Source organism: Bacillus rossius, chromosome 16 (genome assembly GCF_032445375.1).
Source record: "Bacillus rossius redtenbacheri isolate Brsri chromosome 16, Brsri_v3, whole genome shotgun sequence".
NCBI classification, from domain to species: domain Eukaryota; kingdom Metazoa; phylum Arthropoda; class Insecta; order Phasmatodea; family Bacillidae; genus Bacillus; species Bacillus rossius.
This window is the reverse complement of record NC_086343.1, coordinates 37,375,938-37,390,544: the sequence shown is the minus strand read 5'-3', so window position 1 is coordinate 37,390,544 and position 14,607 is coordinate 37,375,938. Positions and strand designations below refer to the sequence as shown.

The 14,607-nt window shown below is 37.4% G+C and overlaps 1 long non-coding RNA gene across 1 annotated transcript; it reads left to right on the top strand.

Moving 5' to 3' along the window:
* Positions 1–10,743: 10,743 nt before the first annotated feature.
* LOC134539985 (uncharacterized) lies at positions 10,744–13,186 on the top strand. Its single transcript, XR_010076378.1, has 2 exons — positions 10,744–10,915; positions 11,554–13,186. It is a non-coding gene; the product is annotated as an uncharacterized LOC134539985 (long non-coding RNA).
* The last annotated feature ends 1,421 nt before the right edge of the window (positions 13,187–14,607 follow it).

Here is a 14,607-nt window from a genome sequence, read left to right as displayed (position 1 = left end):
GAGAAATCCAGGAGCAGTGACCTGACATGAACTTAGCCAAGAGACCTAAAGAGACCTCCGCGAAACCTAGCGGCAGAAAAAAAGTAACCGCGGACCTGGTCGCCAGCGTGCAGAGCTTACCCTCATGACACCTGGTGGCAAGTCTGCTCACCACCTCAAGTAGTTCTCCCTTACGCCGCTAGAAGGCAGCGTCGCGGTGCCATAAGGCACTATGCTTTCCTCTCGCGGCCCAGAGAAGTCGATTGTTCGTTGCTTTCGTTTCGGTCCGGTAGAGAGCGCGCATGTCGTGTTGTTGTCACGCTCGCCTCGGACTCCTTCGGAAATTTTCGGCTTAGAACCGAACCTACCCCCTCCTTTGACCCGGGGCCTTACCGCCCGATTTAATTAGGTGCTTTGGCCGATTGCGGGGACTCAGCCCTCTGACCTCGGCTACTGACCACGTCTCTTCTACGTCCTCTGCGCTAAGAGGCTTTTTGCGGGAACGGTGATTTTCGCGTGCACGAGAATGTAGTCAGTTTGCTTAAGGGATGTGATCCCGTTTGTACAGTAGCCAGGCAGAGGTAGTTTGTATAAAAGTCATGCGTAGTTAAATTTTTATTTATTCTTATTTAATTCTAAAAATTCTGGTTTCGTCCGCGCATCCTGACTTCTCGGTCCGCGGCATCCTGATGTCGGCGCGGGACACCTAGTGAGCTCCGAACTCTACACCCTGGTTGGTGAGTAATCCGGCCTTTTCCCCCCCATTCCCGTTTGTTGGCCTTTTGCGCCGACGGTATAGGACTGTCTGGAAGCAAGTCTAATTCGTTTTGGATTTGATTTGGGTTTCAGACAGGGTCGAAGTGCTGGAGAGACAAATTGCTCCCAGCTCGTGGTCCTGCACCTCCACTGCGGGTCACGTTAGAAGAGAGGTTTCCGCGTCCCGACGTTATTTTTTGAAGACCCGGGTGGTAATGTGAAATCAACATCCCCCCCCCCCCCCCACTTTCTAGCTACGAACTATATTAATCGAATGAATAACCTACCAGCGAACAGTGCTTTCCTCAAGAATATGTAGAATCAATAAAACTAATCATCGATGTAATTGTTGGGACATTCAAATTTGGTGCAAGTTTTAAATTTTTGATTATGTAATAATTTTTGTTAAGGTGTAATATGTATTGTTTTAATTAATCCTGGGGCGCCCCCTTTAACTTTGTTATTTACTAAGATTTTTATTGTCAGGTTTGAATAATACGAACACAAAATTCCTTAATAATAAACCAGGGAACCTATAGACCAAGCTACTTGTGTAGTGTTAATTTATTTATGATATACCTTCTTCCCTTAAAAGATCCATACTCCTCCCAAGTTGCTTGTGTCAGGGAGATCCAAATTATCTTGTTCTCCACCTCGTGCCACCTCTGGTCAATTACTTAATTTTCTTATTTTTCTTACCCAGCAAGTTTCCAAGGCTCTTTTTAATTAATTTAAAATAATTCAACTTTGAGGCACGAGGGGCGTTACACATTAAAGGAAATGTTTCTTTCAGCGAGTGAATTATTTTCAAAAGTTTAACCTAGCGTAAAATGACACACTGTCTGTAAAATGACTTACTGTGTCATTTTTCCCTGCGTGCCGATATGTCATTTTACCCACATTGCTACACTGCCACAAAGTTAATTTTTCGGGAACAAAGCAGCCATTTTAACCTAAGTTTGAAACCACACAAAGAAAGTGCACATTTCACAGAGCATCATGGAACATTATTATTTATTATCACTAAATATTATTTAAAATTCATTTCGAATGAAAAAAAGGACACAAAAATATTTCTGGACTTACTTTTAAATTATTCACGTCTCACTGAAAAAATATGCAGCACAGCTAACCACCATTATTGTAGCACAACTGATACCAACTTTGTAGAAATTACACGCCCTTAGAAAAACTGTCAGCCATTTTGTTTTCATGAAACAGCCACTGTGTCATATTATCCTAGTATGTCATTATAGGCCAGGTTCCCCTATAAAGTTTATTATCGAACGTATTAGTTGAATCTTAGTTTTTTTTTGACGTGTTGTCTAATAAATCGATGAACGCCGGCTGCACGCACGAAAAAGTGTCCCACTACCAGTGGCGTAGCCAGGATTTGTGTATGGGGGGTGTTAAGAAGCATGCTCCCCCCCCCCCCCCCCGTATTAAAGCGGGTGGTCGGGAAGATTTAGATTTTAAGGTGTAAAATAGTGCTATTTTAGCAGTTTTCGGTTCTTAAATTTAAATATTGTAATGATAAAATTTTTATTAATTTTAATATGAAATTTGTTTGAGTGATGAATACGAAATTAATTAAAGATTTGGTGCGAAGGGGGGGGGGGTTACCTCCCAACCACCCCCCCCCCCCCTTGGCTACGCCCCTGCGTAGACCCATGCCTCACATACAGTGGCGTAGCCAGGATTTGTGTATGGGGGTGTTAAGAAGCATGCTCCCCCCCCCCCCCCCCCCCGTATTAAAGCGGGTGGTCGGGAAGATTTAGATTTTAAGGTGTAAAATAGTGCTATTTTAGCAGTTTTCGGTTCTTAAATTTAAATATTGTAATGATAAAATTTTTATTAATTTTAATATGAAATTTGTTTGAGTGATGAATACGAAATTAATTAAAGATTTGGTGCGAAGGGGGGGGGGTTACCTCCCAACCACCCCCCCCCCCCTTGGCTACGCCCCTGCGTAGACCCATGCCTCACATACAGTGGCGTAGCCAGGATTTGTGTATGGGGGTGTTAAGAAGCATGCCCCCCCCCCCCGTATTAAAGCGGGGGGGGGGGTCCGGGGGCCCTCCCCCGGGAAAATTTGTATTTTAAGGTGTAAAATAGTACTATTTTAGCAGTTTTCGGTACTTAAATTTAAATATTGTAATTGTAAAAGTTTTATTGATTTTAATATGAAATTTTTTTGAGTGATGAATAAGAAATTAATTAAATATTTGTTGCTAAGGGGGGGGGGGTTTAACCCCTAAAACGCCCCCCCCCCCCCCTGGCTTCGCCACTGCCCACTACGGATGTCCCACTACGGATGTGTCCTATTTGCTCATTGTACGCATGCGTGGCATCTCTATTCATGCTCATTGTATGCATGCGTGGCATCTATCTTCCACTCGATTGGAACAACCATCGATTTGACTTTTCAATCATATTTTCGTCGTTTGAATTATTAATATTATGTAATTTAACGTTCGTCCACCGATTTTCAGCACAATCGGTACGGTTATTTAAAAGTAATGTTGAATATTCAAATACGTTTTGAACCAACAATGGTGTTTTACAGTTACACATAATAATTCAAATTACACCCGGGATCTTTTGCACAATGGATTAAAAAATATTGTAGCACATTATAAATAAGTTTGGTGTATTTGGGATGCGTATTTGTTATAAAATCGTGTTATAAAAACGAAATAATGTTATGCCCCTGTTACCTCCAGTCCGGAAGGGCGGGAGGACAAGGGGTGAAATCTCGAAAGAGGTTCTAAAGTTCGAGAAACAAAAGTGCTTTTATTAACAAAACTTGTATTAACAACATTACATCCTTCAATACACGCATTTTCATATATGACAACCTTCTGATTTCTTATTTTGAAGATTACAGCAAGTGCCCACGATGTCTGTGAACAGAAAAATATAATTAACAATATCGCATCACAAATATATGTCACACACATTAAGTTAACGCCTTATTATAAGGCAAACAGCAAATTATATTAGCAGAAAATTATGAACATCAAATCAATTGGTTTTTGGGCACATTCATTATTACGTTAACTAACTGTACTAACATGAATTTAACGTTGCCAAACAAATCAAATACGATTAGAGAATAAGAAAATATGACAGAAATTATTAAGGAGAACTGACATGAAATCTTTTATATTACAGTTTATATTATACGTACTACTTTACATTCTCATTCATCGTGGTCTGATTCTTTAAAGTTCAGCTGTGTTTCTGGTGTAAGTATCAATGCCTAACTTATGATACTTAAACTGTTCACGTTCTTACACACACATTCTTACACTCAGCGAGTCGTTTTCAAAAGTCTCCTGGTTACTGACAGCGGTCATGACGCCCCACCAATATTGCGGCGAACAGTCTTTATCATTACTCGGCTCGTCAGCCGTTCAACGAAGTTGCTGCGTTTTGAAGTTCTATCAGGAGTGATCGTGTAGTCCGGGAACTTATAACAGTTCAGTCGAATCCGTTACGTAAAAATACGATGGTTACGTTATGGTAGGCCTCAACGTATTGCAAGTTGGTACACTTTACGTTATGCGGTATTCGACCTCTCCTCCGTCTCTTGCCACGCTGCCCCACTGCCGTTCTACTGTCAACACCAGTCAAACATTTACTTTACTTATCCCGTAACCTTTACGAGACAGTGCCCTTCATTCTACAGACGAGGCAAATTTTCTATTTCCTCACTCTGCGAAAATTCTAAGTCCAAACTAATGCGACTTGAATTTATTCTAAGTCCCTCGTGGACTTGTAATATTTCTACTGGGTTGCAAAATCTTCAGAGTCCCTTACGGACTTAGATTCTGACGACGGCTCTTACCGTTTTCTTCCTGAAGCGGTCGCCACGTCGTCGGGTAGCGTGACGGAGCAGGCTTGTGGTGTAGTTGGTAGTCATTGCAGGTTCATGCTGCTGGGCCAGTCGTAGACTGCCTGCAGAAGCGATTTTTTTTCCTAGCCTAAGTTAATTCTAAGTGTGTAGGGGAGGGTCCAGGTTAGGGGAGGACCTAAGTGTGTCTCAGGCCGAAGCCTATACACTCTACCATGCGGGTTTGTAACCATGCAGGACAAGGGCGCGTGCATCGTGTGCTATTGGGGTTTACTGGCCAGCCATGGCTGCGATTGGCGCCATGACTGACGCCCCATTGGTCGCCTAGCTTAAAAGCTAGCTAATGTGACCCAGGTAAAACCTGCATAGACACAGGGAAAACCCTGGGTCGGTTCATGCGGGGATCAAATAACATGCATTAAGCAAGCAGGTAACTACTGGACAAGAGGAAGAAGGGTCCAGGTAAGAAGAGTTGGAGGGGCTGAAAAATCAACCATGCTGGAGTTGGGTACTTGGGCCTTGCGGCCCGCATTTAAAGGTTGGGAACTCCTGAGTTATTATTAACCAGGGGCGCATGCGCCCCCAGGGGCGGGTGACTTCACTCGTCGGCCCAGCCACAGCTGCCCAGGCAGCCACAGTTAAAACAGAAGTGGGCAGACGAGCCAGTAAACCGGCTCGAACTGCTGGCTCTCGGAGCGAAAGGCAGCCTGACATTGCGCCATCTTCATCTTCCTTCTTCCAGTCAACAGCCAACGACCTTTCAAGCCAGGGTGGGGGTAAGTCGTTCAGGCGAATGAAGTATCTTGCGAGTCGGACCCTCTTGCCCCCCAAATTCCCGGGTCGGTTGAAGTTCGCGCCACCCAGGCTACCACTGGCTCCAACAGGGCCCCAACTTGAAGGCGCCGCCATCTCTTCTTTCAGAATTCCGATGCTGTTCAGTTCCGTTGCGCGCGCGGCAGTCCACAGCTCCGCAAGTTCCAGCCCGCAGTTCGTCTACACTTCGCTACTAAGGCACATCGAGCTCCCCTGCGGTGCCTTCGCCGACGAAGCTGCTTTCTCCCCGACAGCCGTGATAACGACTCCACAGGCCGGCCATTGGTCCGCGGACCGCTATTGGTTATTCACAGCCACCCCAGCGAGATTACAACTCTCGAGCTGGGCTCACGTATCCGCTACCCGCGGGACGCGGTCGGTAGCAGATGGCGCTGCTAGGCCACCCCCAGCACGCACACAAATCCCACACGCACTGCCAGCCTTCGGTTACCCAATAGGGCGCAGGGAACTCCCAGCCAACAGCCCGCGAGAGAGATGCGCACGCCCAGAGAGACGACCACCGACCCTGCAGAAGCGTTGGCTGGGCCGGTTTATATAGTCCGCCGGGGCCCGACCGAGGAACAGTCTGGATACCCGCCGGCGGAAGTACGTCATCGTTGGTGGTTCCGGATGAAGCCCGCGAAGCCGGGCGGAGTCGAAGCGGACCGAGCGGCCCCGATGCATTGACGTCCGGCGCGCAGAAATCGAACATTTCGCGCCCCTGTGCTGCGGGTGGTATCCATCAGATAGCCAGGGGCGCTGTCTGGTAGTCGTATAGTTACGCAGTACGAAACTGCGTAACACCCCTACCATGAACAAATTTTTTATAGATATGTATATAACATCTGAAACTATTATTTTTCAAGTTTGGACTCGTGGCCGTGCGTTCAGCATCGCTAACTTTAATGTAAACTGTAATTAATAACTGTATTTTATGGCAAAAGAGCACAGAGTGCTGGCATGTCACATTATCCTGTAAAGACAAAAATTTACTCAAGCACAATAAAAAAAACTTTTTAATTTTAATTTGAACTTTCAATCTAAAGGTTGTCGGTTCGAATCCCGACAGCTGCGATTTTTTCTGTACTTTTAAAAATAAATACGGCGCAAGCAACATTTCAAAAGTAATAAATATATTTGAATTAATGAATGCAAATAAAAGTAAATTTATTAATTAAATTGTACCTACATTTCATTTCACTCCTTTGTATCCATACAAAATAGTGATAATTCAATAAAAATGATTCAATTTTATTCATAAAAGTATGCAGAGGTAGATTTTATCATACAAATGATAGAAAAATTTTAAAAAATTTCTTCCTCAAAGAATATAATATTTTTAATGCTTAACTGGTTTGGTTGCAAAAACCTATTACGGCTCAGTCTCAGGCCGAATATGATATTTCCTTTTCTTCTGGATCAATCATTTCATCAATGTTTTGTTATGACGTTGTCACGTTAAACTATCGTCCGTAAACCGATTTTACAGACAACCAATTTTTTTTTTTGTTATTAACTAAGCAGTAGGTATCCAAATTTTTACCTATCTCTTCTTTTCCCACTAGGATACTGATGTAAGTATTACGCATTAAGTAAATGTAGCAATATTGGTTAACCAGAAAAAAAAACAATCCCAGCTTATTTATTAGATTAAATAAATAAATAAATTACTTTTTTAAAATAATATTAACCTTTGTTAAGACTGACAAGTGATAATTCGGAGAATGTTGAATAACTTAGGTAACTTAAGTAATGGTCATTTATCATTTCCTTAAGCACAAATTTTTGGGATTTGTTCATAACATATATATTTTTTAATATTAAAACAGTAATTGAAATTTTTAACCTCTTAAAAAGTTAACTACTGTAATTTGTAGAAAAGAGTTGATAGTTTTTGCATGCTTGTAAATCCTACCACATAACTTACATTCCGCTTCATTAGCTTTAGGGATACGACTTTTATAATAAAAACAAATTCAAATGGTTTTTCACCCCTTTTTGTGGTAGAATGTGAGAAAATGATAAACTTTAAAACCAATATTAAATCATAATAACTTATTTGAAAGTTGTTCTTCCTCAGTTTTTAAAATCATCTTAATTTGCTTGAATATATGATTTAGTAGACTACTATTAAAACTAACGTGCTCCGTTTCACGCAATGCCTTTGAGGTCGAATATCTAAAAATGTTTAAAGTATTCCAGATAATAATTTAATAAAGTAATTAATGTGAAGTTGCTTACAGGCAGCTGTATTTGCTATGGAGATATGAATTTTTCTATATTATAAACATAACTTACTCCCTATTCGCACCATTAAAAATGAAGGCAAAAAAACTAAAGAAAAAATCATATGCTTAGTGCGTACCTTTATGTGCTTGTTGTTGATTCTTAATTTATAATTCTTATATTTATTAATTTCGGAAGTATTAATTTTTGTCTTTACATGAAACGTCGCCCCTTCCACGTAAGGACGGAATCATACAAATAAGTAAAATAATAATTTTTAATTTATTATTTTACCATTTTATTTACATCTTACTTAGTTACCGAAATTTGATGTTTAAAAACATACTACCTCATTTTCCACGTCATTAGAAGATGTATTTTAATAAACGACAAAAAGTAATACGTAACTTCAGATGCAATATTTTTAGTATCTTATGTCTATTTCTTATTCAATTGGAAGCTTTTGTTTTTTATTTTAAAACAACCCTATCCTTTTATCAAACTTAGGGTTTGAATGGCACAAAATGGTAATGTTGAGTTTGGTAGTTTTTGTATGTTTATTATTCGTTCCCAATTTTTTTATTGTGCTTGATTAAGAATTTAAAATAAAATCATTTTTATCCAGCAGATAGACATTCCACTTCTAATGCCAGAACAGATTGGTCAGCCAGTATGATTTCATGGCAGCCATCTTGAATCTAACAACTTGTTTTCGTCTGCAAGAGGTTGCAGCCACCATATAAATTAAAATTTTACCCATATTATTGCTTGAATAAACTTTCATCACAAGTAAAACCATTTCAGCGATAGTACGAGTTCAGCTATGTTTGGGCGTGTGCGCTATCGGAATTCTTTATAAATGACTCAAAATTCCTAACAATTTCCATATTTCGAGGGAAAAATTTCCGTTTGAAGAGAAAATTTCCTGTTTATTAATAAAAAAAACTAAAAATTCTAAAATGTAAAAACCAAAAAGGTTTTTCTATTTGAAAAAACCTTATGTCCTAAACATGGCTTAAGACTCCTGAAAGCAAGCCACTCTGAGCTGCCTCGACATGGACTGTAAGATTGACATTCTTTAATTTTGTCCAAAAACTTCGGGGAAAAGACCAAAATTCATTAAAAAATTCGCTTGTTATTTTACTGATTAATTCGAGTGATTCCTGCACGTATTCGATCCTTGCCTTATTCGCAAATGGTAATATCAGGAAAAAAAGATCTAATAAAATACAAAAAAAACCTAAGGTATACAGGTATATTAATCATACACCAACCACCAGTAAGGCGCAGATAATTTTAGGTTAAAATATATTTATCTATTTAAACTTAATATTGAATTACAATGTTCAAGCGAAAATGCAACAAAATTACAAATAAGAAAATTTATTACATAATTTCCACAAGTACAAACAAGGATTACTAGCATTTTTCAAACTCTCCAGTCTTCTTGGAAGGCGGGTCGAGTTCTTTGCATGCACTGACATGTATGTTCAAGGCAGTTCTACATGACAGTCGATTAAGAAGCAACGTACAATCAGTGGCCAAGCACAAGCAGTCGGTGGCCAGCCACATACATTTGGTTGTTTAGGAACGTCAGATAGGTTTACCAGACACGTGCATTTAGTCGGGGTTTGTGGTTGGAGGAGCTTTGCACTCTCAGTAATGTTGGAACAACCAGGTATCTTTCCCATTCCCAACAAAGCAGGTCAAAATATGTAAGGAATGGGGATGGGGTGAAAGGCATCGTCTTGTCCCGGCAGGGTACTTAGCAACGATAACGGATTGAAGGCTCACCTGCATCTGGCTGAGGTTTTTGTCTTCTGCGACAAGCTGCTTCTGGCTCAACTTCTTACACACAAGACATAGCGGCAGCAAATAATCCTGTCTGACTGGAAGCTACAACAATGCTGTCTGGAGTATAGAAGTTATCAGAGATTTCACTCCCAGGCTAAATATAATAGTAGGTATATATAGTTCATCCTGGCGCACCGGTGGGTGGTGGGGGATCGGGGATCCGATCCAGCCACCTTAAGGCTTCGCTTCATCAGCCATGTTGGATTATGTCACTTCCTTCGACCATACACACATGAAAAAGTGTCCCGTTACGTTCATCAGCCATGTACGCACGACAAAATGTCCCGTTACAGTAGTTGGAAATAGGGTGTTCAAGCACAGGCGGAGGATCGAGGATCCGGCGGCCATCTTGGACATTGACCTTGAACCTTGACCTTGACCTTTGACCTTGACCTTGACATTTAACCTTGACCTTGACCTTTAACTTTGACCTTTACCTTGAAATTTGACCTTGAACATTGACTTTGACCTTGACCTTTAATTATGACCTGATCTACGCCATCTTGAAAATCCTTATTTATTATTCGATTTTAATTTAAAAAAATAAAAATTAATAATTTAATTTTAATTAAATGTTACAATTATCTAGCACCACAATCCTATACATTACGTTTACATCATCGAGCGCCCCACTCTTCTACATTACGATTACATCATCGAACACCCCACTCATCCCTGTCGCAATTTTTCGTAACACCACCATCTTTAAAATAAATTTATTATAAAAACAATAATCTAAACCATTATCGTCTGCTGGAGGAAGCCATCCCGGATTCCGCCATATTGATTTCATCCGATGATGTCATCACCATCCTAAAGCACCTTAGTTTATGTAAGGCCGACTTTCTATCCCGTACCAATGTTGTTATGATCCTTATAGGCCATAAAATCCTCAGTCATTTTGTTGTTGTGACCAGGGGGTGGCAACTCTAATAGGCCATTATGTACCCAGATACTATTTTTAATCTGCACAACAGATAGCGCTAGTAGATTGACCTAGTTCTTTTGTAAATTCATAGGTAGCGTTAGTGTTCATAATCAAATGTCAATTGAATGTTTATAAGAAACTAAATTTATGCAATAAATACTAATAATGCAATAAATATAGTGTAATATTAATTTATTTTGATTTCAAAAACAGTTGATTTGTAAAAATTGTTTTTTTTTTGCAGTAATATTCGTTTACAGATTGATTTGAGCATTATAGTCGCTCTTTTTTTTTCGGTTTGTAGTAGATTTTGGTCGAGTGAAATATGGATTTTACAATGGAGTTTGATTTATCATTTTGAATTATTTTCCTATATGATTGTGAATTAAGAAGCCGATGAAGATGCCTGTGAATACACATCAATGTTTTGTGTCTTCGTGCAGGAACAGTATTACTGTTAATCCTGATGTGACAACATTCAGATTTCCATGAAGCCGAAGCAAGTGAGTACTGATGTTTATATTAAAAAAATTACAATAAGTGGTTTAACATGTTAAGGGTTAGGCATTTATGTTAAGGCTTATTATACAGGATTTATAGAGCGATATTATCGAGACCTGAATTTGCGCACATAATAATTTTGTAATTACGTAGTATAATCATTTATTTATTTTTAATAACCCACACACACACATATATATACACATACATATATATATACATACACACACATATGTATACACATATATATACATATACCCATTTGGGGATAGTATGGGCTTAGTAAAATTACCATAAATCAGTAATTTAAATGTAATGATTTGTGATATGAACCCTAAAAATCGTTTTGTGTTACTGAATTTATATTATTTATACAATATGTGATTCAATGAAAATTAATATATCGTAATTAAGAGAAACCCACCAAATTTATTACACTCTACAGCACTTTAATAATAAAACATTACCTCTGAAATATATACGTTCATTGAGTGGTAATGCTAAACTAAATACACATAATTAAATACATGTATGTTTATACCTTATATTTATAGTATGCTACATGCTAGCTAATAATCTGGAAATACTGATTTAAGTATGTACTAGCTCACACTATAAAATTTTTTTGTTTTGTTTCCAGGTTATTGAAGTGGATTGCTGCAATTGGCTATGACCTTGATGCCAGTAATGCTGAAACATTTAAAACTAAATATGTATGTTCCGAACATTTTGATATTGGAGCTTTCACTACATGTGACTGCATCAAATTGAATCGTGGTGCTGCTACAACATATTTTAATTCTGTGGACAGTGAAGTATGGATCTATTGTTATAATTTATTATGTCTAGAATGCTGCCAAATATAGGTGAAATGTTTATGTTACATAACATAACTTGTAAGATCTACTTGTGCAGATATATATTTTCACCTGCCTCTAAGGTCCTTTGTTATTCACAGGTAGCATTTACATGTGATGAAGCAGTATTTAACATTATTGGTCAACATGCAGTCCATCATTACAACCTTTGTACAGGCGCATACAAACATATATGTGTGGGGTATTTCACACTTTTTATTTGATGTTAAAGATTGGTATGGTGACCGGGATACTTTTTTTTATTAAACCTCCTACACAGTTCTCTACTGTTTCCCTTATCTGTTGCCTTAACATTTTTTTCCGATCAGTCCAATTCCTTGAATCACATTGCAAAAAAAGTCACAATACATGGGATTGGGCCACTCTCTTCAAAGAATTGTAATTCGAGTTTAAACATAGCAAGGCTGACCATAAATTGTAGAGGAAAATTTAAAATGTTGATCTTCAACATATTTATAACCTATGCTCATGTGATGTATATACAGCTAGTTAGAAAGTAAGTTGTAGTATAGTATGCAATTGAACCTTCAATAAGTTCTACATCCACACTTAAAAACTTATTTTACTTGATGTTTTATGTTCAATAACTATTCAGTATAAAGGTTTTTTTTTACATTATAAACTACAAAAGTATTCCGATTTGTAAATGTAATGAAATTCCACTGAGCCCTCTACCTTTTTTTTAACTACCATTTCTGCCGTGTGGCCTTTTTTTTCTTACTTTTGTGTTCATTATAAGTTACAACCACTCATTTGATTTATTGTGTTAAATTAAATGATATTTAAAATTGGATGTCACTTCATAAGAACATTCAGGATTACCTGTATTCACAGCGCACAATTATACAAAAGTTTTTTATGTATGTAAAAGTGTTTTACGTAAGCCAGTGGACACATACATGTATTGAGTAACATGAGAAAATTGAAATATCTAAAATAAAATTAAAAGGTTACAAGCTTTTATATACATGCAGCTCCCAAAAAAGTCTGCATACTAAAAAATAACACATGCTTTTAAATGAATTCTTACCATCTTATAAACTAGTAGTATTTTGTTATTTGATTTCAAATGAATTGTTTTTGGTTAATTTATTTGACTGTAGGGATTAAATATCATTTGTAGAATAAAGTGTGAAAAGTAGTATTGATCAATTTAACTGTAAGTACTAAATATGTGTTACATTTCTTGTAAGTTAAAATTGTTCAGGTATTATAAATTAGCTGAAAAAAGCAAACTCATGACTAGAATAAATTGTACTGTTAGGTATGTTTCGAAGAAAGACTACCTGTTGCAGTCGTTACCATGTGTATGTACCACATTTTTATTGTCATTATAACTGCCATAATTTTGTACAAATAAATCACTTAATACATAAAATATGGTTATGGAAATTCTCAGTTGAGTTTGTTAATGGATATAGGCCAACAAAAGGGGTATAAATGGGGAAGATTTTTTGAAAAACATTTAAATCACTTCAACTCCCATAACATGAAACATATCACATCTGTTTGAACATATTATAACTTAAAGGAGTATTACCAAAAATTTTGTCTACATACTTGAATATGACCAGCCATAACTGTTAAGGGGTGGGAAAAAACAAGGGTTTGAGGACAAAAAACTCCTAACTATCTTAGTAGGCACACCATAGAATCTGTTCAAATTTGTTGTCAATTTTAAAAAATTTTATAACCACCTGATAACCACCAAGGGTGCTGTGGGTAAAATAATTAGGGGTTAATGGACAAACAAATATTCTTAATTACTCTATTAAGTTAACTATAAAATCTATAACAATTATTGCAATTCTTCTAAAACTTGTATAAAACTTTGATCTGAAACAATTTTTTTAGGATTAACCAGTGCTGCAAGAAGTTGAAAATACCAGTGGGTGGAAATTTAAAAAAATAATAATAAAACTTCTGTACAGTGTACACTATCGCATCCATTCTTATTTATTTAAAACTTTCTAAATATCTTTTGAAACTTTAATGTAACCAAACATTACTGCAATGAGTGAAAATAATATATTCAGAGACAAAAAATGATAACTTTAATTATTGCACTTGCTCTCTGTATGCTGACTGCATTGCTAAAATGCACATAGACCTCCAATTAAATTAATAAAATAAAGTATTCTGCAAAATGTTGATAGCGAAACAATTAAAATTGTGCCAATCTCACCTGTGTACATGAAAATCTATATTATGCTTCAAATAGGCTATTTTATAAACCAGAAAATGAAATTACCTATTTAGGACTTTCCATTACCCTTAGCATTCCTTTACTGCATCTTATTTTTTTGTTCAGTTATAATTAAATTTTGGTATCTTCTTGTTATACGTGGGTAATTGTTCCTTATCACGTACTCAAGTTTAAGCCTTGATCCTGTATGATTGATCCTGTGGTACATGATGCTTGCTGTCTTAATTTAGTACATCAAAGATCCTGGACATAACAAAAATATTACAATAAAAATAATTTTAGGAAGTAAAAAAAAAATTACTTTCAGATTTTTATTTGATGTGATAATACCATCAGAATTCATTGTTACATCACCCCATTATTGTATCCAGGATCTTTCTATGTACTAAATTAAAACAGCAAGCATCATGTACCACAGGATCAATATATTCAGGATCATGCCATTAGGATCAAGGGATAGGCTTGGATACGCTGTGCGGAACATTTACCCACATTGTGTTTAAATATAAATTGTTTCATCTTGTGGGTGAAGAGAAAGAAGGTATCCTCAGTCCAATTCTTTCATCTACTCCATAGTACATATGTTTCTAAGAGCTATACAGTTGGTTTT